The sequence below is a fragment of the Trichechus manatus genome, unplaced genomic scaffold (genome assembly GCF_000243295.1).
Source record: "Trichechus manatus latirostris isolate Lorelei unplaced genomic scaffold, TriManLat1.0 scaffold00029, whole genome shotgun sequence".
Taxonomy (NCBI): domain Eukaryota; kingdom Metazoa; phylum Chordata; class Mammalia; order Sirenia; family Trichechidae; genus Trichechus; species Trichechus manatus.
Window position 1 is genome coordinate 4,163,875 of NW_004443965.1, and position 10,349 is coordinate 4,174,223.

Genomic DNA, 10,349 nt, shown 5'->3' on the forward strand with positions numbered 1-10,349 from the left:
TCAGGAGGGATCAGTCCCTGGAGAAGGACATCATGCCTGGTAAAGTAGAGGGTCAGCGAAAAAGAGGAAGACCCTCAACGAGATGGTTTGACACAGTGGCTGCAACAATGGGCTTAAATATAACGATTGTGAGCCTGGTGCAGGACCGGGCAGTGTTTCATTCTGTGGTGCATAGGGTCACTATGAGTTGGAACCAACTCGACAGTACCCAATAACAACAACAACATTGGGTCATATATGAATATTTTAAGTCTCTTACTATATATTTTCTACTGGGCTTTGGTGGAATCCCTGGGTGGTGCAAACAGGTAACATGCTCGGCTGCTAACCGAAAGGTTAGGGGTTCGAGTCCACCCAGAGATGTCCCAGAAGAAAGACCTGATGACCTACTTTTGAAAAACCAGCCATTGAAAACCCTGTGAAGTACAATTCTACTCTGACACAACGTGAGGTCGCCACGAGTTGGAGTCCACAAGTTGGCAACTGGCTTTGACAAAGGTTTTACACATCATACCATCAGCGAATAGAATTTTACCTCACTTTTCCCAGTTCTTGATAACTATAAAATTTTAAAACCCCTGCTTGTTTGATAGGTTTAAAAATGGTTGCATTATTTTAGTTTGTGTTTCTCTGTCAGTACACTGGATTTTTCAATATATTTACTGGTCCCTATGGCATCCTTAATCTCACTGGCCCTGTGGTAGAGGGAAGGGGTTGTGGAACAGGATCCCCAGCTGAGAGGCTATTACAAGGAAAAGCCAGCATGTATTTGGACTTGGTTTTGTTTCTGAACCATCATCTCAGCTGGGGCTCCTCTTCCTCCATTCCAGGTGCTGATAACTGCCTCTGGTTTTTATTCAGTGTTTGGAAGAGTGTCAGGAGGCAGGGAAAAGTAAAGAGATGGACAGGGAATAGGCAATGTCTTTCTCCTTTCTTATGAATAGGGCCAAACAGACTTGTGAATACTTGGGGAAGGCAAATAACTTGGTGTTCCTTCAAAGTGATTTTCTTTTAATATTTGCTCAAACTTCATAGAGGAGAGGTTGAGCACTGAGTGGGAGAAGCTGGAGAGGGAAGGCAGCTGACAATTTCCCAGACACTTATCTGGGAGCTCAACCTCAGGGATCTCAGCCTTGGCAGGTCTAGACCAACTGGCACATTCCGTTTGGCAAAACAAAAGCCCTGCAGATTACTGACTCTGCTTCTTAGAAGGCAATTTAATGTCTACTTATTTCTTATATAGCATACCCTTTGAAGGGTTCTCACTGACCCCCAAGGACTATATTCCAAATGACCCCACACAGATTCTCCCTGAGAAGATTCTGACAACCACAGTTGTATCTCTCTCCTGACACTGCTTTGAGCCTTCAGGCCCATATGCACTGGCTGGTCCTTCCTTGAGTCTAGATCCACTCTGATGAGACTTTCCTGTGTGCTGGCCTCAGTGGAGGAGGTCATTGCACTCTGTATAAAGAACTCATTATATCTGAAAATCTTTCATTCAACCTTTAGCCTTTTCTTTTCCAGGATGATTAATCCGGATTCCTTTAACCTGACTTGCTGAATGTCTTTCAGTTCTTCCAGTCTGTCAGCACACTCATGATTCTGGATCTTAACATATGCTGATTGCTTTGCTCAGTTTTTTCTTTATCCTCTTTGTTTGACTAACTCATCCTCCAGGTCTAAACTTAGGGAAACCTTCCCAGGGAATGGACCTTTACCCCTACTAACCTGGGAAAGGAGCCCTGGTGGCACAGTGATTAAGCACTGGGCTGCTAACCAAAGGTTGGCAGTTTGAACCCGTCAGCTGTTCTGCAGGAGAAAAGACGTGATGATCTGCTCCCATAAAGATTACAGCCTAGGAAACCCTATGGGGTAGTTCTACTCTGTCACATGGGGTTGCCATAAGTCATAATCGACTCAGTGGCACACAGTAACACAGCAGCACTGACCTGGGATAGCTGCTCTTAATTTGCACCTCTCCTGGAAGAGTAAACACCACAATGTATAGTGTGTGTTGTATGTATAAATGCATGAATATGTCTTCCCCACCAGGTGGTAGTCTCATGTCTAGTTTGTTTACTAGAATGTCTTGGTTTCCTAGAGCAGTGCTTGGCACTTAATACTAGTTGAGTGAATATTTAATTTGTTGAAATCAAAGGATCTAACCATCTTCTGATCTTAGTTGACATTTTTGTTTCTAATTTCAAAGTCTGGCCCTTGTTCCAAACTCTGGAAGGAGAAAGGATTCTGTGAATATGACTGGATGACTAAACAGCATCAGGAAGCATGCCATTTGCCCTTTGCGGTGAGTCCTTGATCTTTGTAAGATTATCTCAGCACTAGGTATAAGCTGTGAAACCAATCTTGTGCAGGAAAGTCTTACGTGGCAAATCATTTGTAATAAAGCTTGAACAAATGGAGGGAGATGTATCCTACCTTCAGACTGTTTCCTCAGCCTTGGTGGGGCTCCATGCTGTTGCCTGCTCTACAAAAGTATGTATCTGGGGCTTTGAGAATCTTCAAAGGGCTTGGTCTATATCAGCTGGAAGACCTTCAGCGCCTTAGTCAAATCAGGGTGAACAATTACACTGTCCAGACTCCTCAGGCAAGTTTTGTTTACTCTGAGATCTCCTCCAAGATAACAGCTGTGGCTTCAAATGCTTTTATGGTCTCCAGATTTGGGAAGATTCAGTTTTTCCCTCTTCTTCTTCCAATCCTTCTCTGAGATTTCCCCCCTTCCTTTTGTTCAAGCTTTTTTTTTTTTTTTTTTTCCATGTGGGACTTTCCCTGCACAAAGCTGGCTTTACAGCTTGTACCTAGTGAAGAGATTAGTCTTACAAAGATCAAGGACTCACTGCAAAGGGCAGGTGACATGCTTCCTGATGCTCTTTAGTCATCGATCCATGTTTACGTAGGTTTTCTCCTTCCACAGGATGGATTGGGTGTTTTTTGGTTTAGACACAATGGAGAGAAATCAGTGGTTTCCTTAAGGAAAGTGGGGTTGGAAAAAATTTTAATAGGTAGTGGAGTAGTTAATAGGGATGCTAGCTTAGTCACCTAGGTTGGACTAGGATAGCATGACCCCTGGTGAAAAGTGTAAAACACAAACATATTTAAGACCATATTTACACTTACTGAGCACCTACTGTGTATACTGGCATCTGGCACAGTGTGTAACAAAGAGAAAAAAGACATGGTCTTTACCCTCAAAGAGCTCACAACCTGGTAAGACAATGACAAAACAGAATGGTGAGTGTTGTTGTACAGGTGGAAAGCATGTATGGGGGCAGCAGAGCATTTTGGTTGCACTCATGTTCCCTGACCTGGCACTGTTGCTATTGACCACGGTAATAGGACTTAGAGAGCAATCCAAGAAAAAAAATCAAAGATTCTAAAACCTCTAATACCTAGGGCCTAGAGATTACAGATGTCTGCTCTAGTTGTTAAGATTGTTCAGAGTTTCTAATATTTTTCTCTTAGGATGTAGAAAATGAGATAATGACCCCCATACAATAACTATGCCCCCTCTCCATATTAATTGTCTACTGCTGTGTAGCAAATTAACATGAACGATAGGAGCTGGAAACAAAGTATTATCTCACCCAGTTTCTGAGGATCAGGAATATGGGCACAACTGGATACCTCTGGCTCCAGTGTTCTCTTGGAGTTGCAATTCAGCTGTTGGTGGAAGCTGCTACCCCAGCTGAAGGCTTGACTTGGGTGTAGAGTGGGAGGGGGTGTCCAAGAGAGGGAGAACACCCATGGTAGAAGCAGTAATCTGTTATAACCTAATCTTTCAGAAGTGACATCCTTTACTTTTGTCATATTCTATTTGTAGTGGTGAGTCACTAAATCCAGCCCATACTGAAAAGGAGGGGATTACACTGTGTGACTGTCAGGGGTCAGGGATCCCTGAGAGCCATTGTAGAGCTGCCCACCATGCCTCTGAACCCCATTTGCATTCTCCTTCATACACCATTGCTTTCCTTCCCAGTTCAGGGTGTGCTTATGAAAAGGAACGGTGATTGCTTCTTTCTTTTCTCTGTCACTAAGAGTGGAGAATGGCCTTAAATCCCAACAGGACATTTAGATTAGTGTTCTGCTTGTATCAGTGGTGGAACAACAAGGACTTGGTGATGGTGGCAGAGCCTCTCAGCAGGCCAAGCAGACATTGAAGTACTGGGTGGGAGGGAGGATAGGTTTAGGAAGAGAACATTTCTGAAGTGTTTGACTAGGGAGGACCCATTTTGCAAAATATGACGTGAAGCCCTATCCTGTATGTTGATGTGGTTAAGGAATCTGCCATCTTATAAAGATGCTTTTAGTTTCCTTAATGCGCAGATCTGAATTCCAGACTGACCAAAAAAGATCAATTTCTGCTCCATCTTAGGGCTGGGTTGACCCATATGGTCACAGAGGCCAAACTGGTCTTTGTACCTCCCCCTACCTCCTCTTTCAGATCCTTCCAATCCCTTCCCAGTTCTGTGACTCAACATTTACCCTGAGCCACAGATCGTTCTTGTCTCCAGTGAGCTCTCTGCGACTCCAATCCGTCTTTGCCTTATCTTAGCTGAGAAGCACTGAAGATCCAACTCCTCCCTGGGGACTGGCAGGGGCCCCTGGTTCTCCCAGTATTCTGTATCTAAGCTCCAAAGTTACCGTGTTGCAGGAGGAAGCAAAAATTGTCATAACAATGTTCACTGATGAGCTTGCCCACCACTTATAAAAGGTGTCCACATGCAAACACCCCATCTTCATCAACCCAGCCTCTTCCTAGCCAGTCACCTCAATCTCCTTCAGCCTCTAGGTGATTTTTCCAATATTGTAAAGATGCAGTAATATGATGCAAATCGAAAGCACTTTCATGAAGTGGGCAGTGAAGTTGGAGAACTACTCGCTCTTGGGTAAACTCATCAACAGAAAAGGATGTGGCAGAGTTAGAGCAGCTGACAGGGAAGGAGAGAAAATTGACAAGGACATTGACTCTTCAAAAGAAGGTGATTTGAATATCAAAGGTGTAAGAGGGGCTTTCAAGAAACTGATGAAAGTCTTGAATATTTTTGTAAAAATATTCATCTTCCTGTTATTGAATGTAAAGTGAAGAAAGACATACTGTGCTATCATATAATTTTATCAGTTAATGCCAAAAAAAGATTCTTTTTTTTAGTTTAAGAATGAGTATAGACCCCAAATACCCTGCTAACTCAGAACTGAAGCTACTCCCAAAGTCCATCTTTCAGCCAAAGATTAGAAGGCCTATAAAACAATAATACACGTGAAGAATGTGCTTCTTAGTTCAATCAGGTATATGAGACCAAATGGGCAACACTTGCCTAAAAACAAAGAAGAGAAGACAGCAAGGGACAGGAAACATAGGCGAATGGACACGGTGAGCCCGTGGTGTAAAGGGAAAGGGGGAGAGTGCTGACATATTGCAGGGATTGCAACCAATGTCAAAAAACAATTTGTGTATAAATTTTTGAATGAAACTAATTAGCGCTGTAAACTTTCACCTAAAAATGCAATAAAAGAGTATACAGTCACACAATCCCTATTTTATTAAATAGATAAATAGATTTTTATGATCTTAAGTTTTGTTCTGAGATAAAGTTCCCATTAAACCCCTTCTTCCTCACTGTTTACTCTGACATTTTAAGGAGCCCTGGTGGCACAGTGGATAAGCACTCGGCTGCTAATAACCAAAAGGTCAGCAGTTCAAGCCCACCGGCTGTTCTGTGGGAGAAAGATATGGCAGTCTGCTTCTGTAAAGATTTACAGCTTTGGAACCCTATGTGTAATTCTACTCTGTCCTACAAGGTGGCTATGAGTCAGCATTGATTGGATGGCAATGGGTTTTTCTATGACATTTTAGATAAGGATTAACGGGGTAGGGTGGGAAAGAGGGTTGAGGCTGAAGACAGGTGTAGGAAAGGAGAAAGAACATTTTAAGCCAAAGAAAAACTAACAGAATGTGGAATGGCACTCTTCCTGTTGTCTCAGGTGTTGGCTAAAGCTTCAAAACTGAGGTCAATGGATGATAAGGACCCCACATTCTAAAGAAAGGTGCTAAAGGAAATCCACAATACTGGTTAAGAAACTAGAGGCCCATGAGAAAGAAGATTCTTTGAAGGGAATTTGTAAGAGAAGCAAGTTTTGTTTTTTCTTTCACTCCCCAAGAGGAAGAAGGGATCCTTCTACCCAAAGCAAGCAAATAGGGGTTCCAAGAGAACCTCAGGTTTGGGATTTTTGTAAGAAGGGAAGACAAACTTCAAGCTTGCTGGGTGCCAAAACATCTCAGCCTGCACAGTGCTGCTACCAGAGTAGAGACTGCCATGGTTCTCAGGAGAGCTTGTGAGTGTCTTCTGGAGGCTGGGGAGCATGAAGACTGGCATCTGGCTCTCTTGGAGAGTTCTGAAAGCAGGAGACTAGCTGGAGCTGGGTGGCAGGGTAAGGGGACAGAGGACAGCAAGGGTAGCAAGATGCATTTCTGCTATTTGAAGGGCTAAGAGTGAGTGGGTTCCCATGGGCCAAGTGATACCAGAGCTGCCCGAGAAGAGCCCTCTAAGACGGCAGGGGATCCCAGCAGAGAGAGGCTGAGAGAACAGCTGGAGAGGGCACTGCTCATGGTCCAGTGTGGGAATTCCCTGTGGTGAGAGCAGAAGCCTGTATATTTAAGTCACGTTAATATGCCCTACAAAAGAGCCAGACTTAGAATGCAGAGGACACCAGACACTCAGGCCAAAACCACAAACTGCACATGTTCAACATCATGGCCTCTGTCCCTTTCCGCTCCCTTTCTTTCTCATTTGCTTAGTCCTAGATGATACTGAAGAAGGCTGGGGACAAGAGGGGAAAGTAGGGAGAGGAGGTTATGAGAAAGTGGATCAAGAATACTGAAATGACAAACATGCCCCTTCTCTACTGAAGCAGTAAAATATATATATATAACAAAGAATATGCCAATTCAACATTTTTTACACGCACAATTCAGTGACATTGGTTATGTTTATCATGATGTGTAACCATCACCACTATCCATTTCCAAATTATTTCATCACCACCATTAACAGAAACTCAGTGCCCCCTAAGCTAAGACTCCCCCATTCCCCTTCCCTCCCAACCGTGGTAACCACTAATAAGCTTTCATCTCTATACATTTGCTTATTTTGTACAAATGGGGTTATACAAAATTTGTCCTTTTGTAACTTTTTTCACTGAGGATAATGTTTTCAAAATTCATCCATGTTGAAGCACGTATCAGGACTTATTTCTCTTTATGGCTGAATGATAATTCCACATTTGTTTATCCATTTGTCTGTTGATGGACGTGGGTTGTTTCCATCTTTTAGCCATTATGAATAGTGTTGCAATGAACCTTGGTGCCCAAGTATCTGTTTGAGTTTCTGCTTTTAAGGTTTTTTTTGGTACGTATATACATAGGAGTGGAATTGCTGAGTCTCATAGTAATTCTACGTTTAAGCTTTTGAAGAAACCCCAAACTGTTTTCCACAATGGCTGCATCATTTTACTATCCCACCAGCAATGGATGAGCATTCCAATTTCTCCACATCCTCATCAACACCAGTTGTTTTCCATTTGTTTTATAACAGCCATTCTAGTAGGGGTGAAGAGGTATCTCGTTGTGATTTTGATTTGTATCTCCCTAATGACTAATAAAGGAGCCCTGGTGGCACAGTGGTTAAAGCACTCGCCTGCCAAACAAAAGATTTGTAGTTCAAACCCACCAGCTACTCTATGGGAGAAAGATGTGGCAGTCTGTCCTCCATAAAGTTTTACAACCTTGGAAACCCTATGGGGCAGTTCTACTCTGTCCTATAGGGTCGCTATGAGTCAAAATCGACTCAGTGGCAGGAGGTTTGGGGGTTTTGGTTTAGTGACTAATGACATTGAGCATCTTTTCATGTGCTTATTAGCTATTTGTATATACTCTTTGGTGAAACATCTATTTGATAAAACCTTTGCCCATTTTTTTGATTGGATTGTTTGTCTTTTTGTTGAAAAGTTACAGGAGTTCTTTATACATTCTGAATATTAAACGCTTATCAGATATATGATTCCCAACTATTTTCTCCCAATTCGTAGGTTGTCTCTTCGCTGTATTGATAAAGTCCTTTGCTCAGAAATTTTTAGTTTTGATGAGGTCCCATTATTTATTTTGTTTCATGTTGCTCATGTTTTTGGTGTTATATCTAAAAGAAATATCATTGTTAAAACTTAGATCTCAAAGAGTTACCCTTTTCCTTTTGAGTTTTATGATTTTAGTTCTCATGTTGGCTACATTTTTTAAAATACGAGCTGACCAGACAAATATGAAAGGACACAGGAAGGGTTACTGCGGACGGAATGGGGACAGGAGAAGGGATGGGGCTAGAAAGTGTTGATGATTTTACTTTTAGACATGTTGATCATGTGAGTAAATAATGGGTCTGGAGATCAGAAGTGCTGTCTGACCTATGGAGTCCCTGGGTTATGCAAACAGATAATGTACTCAGCTGCTAACCAAAAGGTTGGAGGTTTGAGTCTACCCAGAGGTGCCTCAGAAGTAAGTCCTAGGGATCTACTTCCAAAAAATTAGCCATTATAAACCCTGTGGAGCATAGTTCTACTCTGACACACATGGGGTTGCCACGATTCAGAGTTAACTCAGTAGCAACTGGCACTAGTTTTGGTCTGTGCTAGAGATCATGATTGGGTGCTGTCTTAGTTATCTAGTGCTGCTATAACAGAAATACCACAAGTGGATGGCTTTAACAAAGAGAAGTTTATTTCCTCACAGTAAAGTAGGCTAAAAGTCCAAATTCAGGGCTTCAGCTCCAGGGGAAGCCTTTCTCTGTTGGCCTTCTCATCAATGTTCCCCAGGACTAGGAGCTCCTCAGGCACAGGGACCCCGGGTACAAAGGATGCACTCTGCTCCTGGTGCTGCTTCCTTAGTGGTGAGGTCCCCCGTCTCTCTGCTTACTTTTCTCTTTTATAGCTCAAGAGATTGCCTCAGGACACAGTCCAATCTTGTAGGTTGAGTCCTGCCTTACTAACACAACTGCTGCCCATCCTCCCTCATTAACATCACGGTGGCAGGATTTACAACATATAGGAAAATCGCACGATACCAGGAATCATGGCCTAGCCAAACTGATACGCACTTTTTTGGGGGGCCATAATTCAGTCTATGATAGGCGCCATCACACACAAGCAGTATTTGGAGCTTTGGGGGTGGATCAGATCCCACAGACCAAGTGCATATAGAGAAGAAAACAAGCGTTGGATACAAGCTTCTCAGATTGAGATGCATTTGAGAATGCCAGCACCCGGGACCTCAACAACTAAATCCTGTCCTAGGATCCTGGGGCAGATAATTTCACAAAGGATACAGCCAGGCAAAGGAAGCCCCAAAGAATGGATGTTTGAGGGCTTTAGCTCCAGATATCAGTGTGAGTTCTAGCCCTTGTGAACTGGGTTTACTTAACTGCGGTTAACTACGGAAATCTCTGGCCTGTGGTAGACAGGTATAAGATCTAGGACCAATAGACCGAGCAGCAACCCATCCCCTCCTTTCAAAAGCCCAGATGTAAGTCTTGGCTTTCTTTTATCCCTTTTATAGAGACGCAAGGTAAGGATAAGGAAACAAACAGGTGTTTGTTCTGGAGGCTGGAGCATTGCTGGTGGAAGCTGCACCTTTAGGACATGTGCTTCTCCCGCAGGAAGCAACCTCAAGCTGACTCATTACACCAACACCTGGCGAGAGATGAACCCCAAGTGGAAGAAAGCACCAACCCCAAGCCCTTTGGCTCAAGAAGGTTCCTTGACTGTGAACCAACTATGTACCACCTATTTCCTCCTAAGAACTGGAAGAACCCTTAAAGGCCAAGAGAGAGTGCATAGAGGGAGAAAAGTGAGACAGATCAATTGGAAAAGTGGGAAAAATAATAGCAAAAGTGTTTCCACAGAAACTATGGAAAGAAGATTTAGAAAGTTGGTTGATAGAAGAACTAAAAAGTGCCCTTTGGATTTGAGGGGGTAGAGGAGCGTGGTCACTGGTAACCAGTGCAGTGACTGGTACAGGAGCCAGACCGCAGTTAGCTGAGGTACCAACGGGAGGTAAGCACCTGGTGGTAGTGAGTAGAGATTGCCCTTTCCAGAAGGATAACTGCTATTATTCCTATATCTATGCAACACCTGTACTCTTCTAGATCCATCCCATCCTGCTGAGTCCTTGCTCCATCAGTTTTACCTCATTTGTTCATCTTTTCAGCCTATCCCTCCCTCTTTCCTGTTTCTACTCAAATGTCCTCTAATATCTCCCATCTGTAGTTGGCTCCACAACCTTT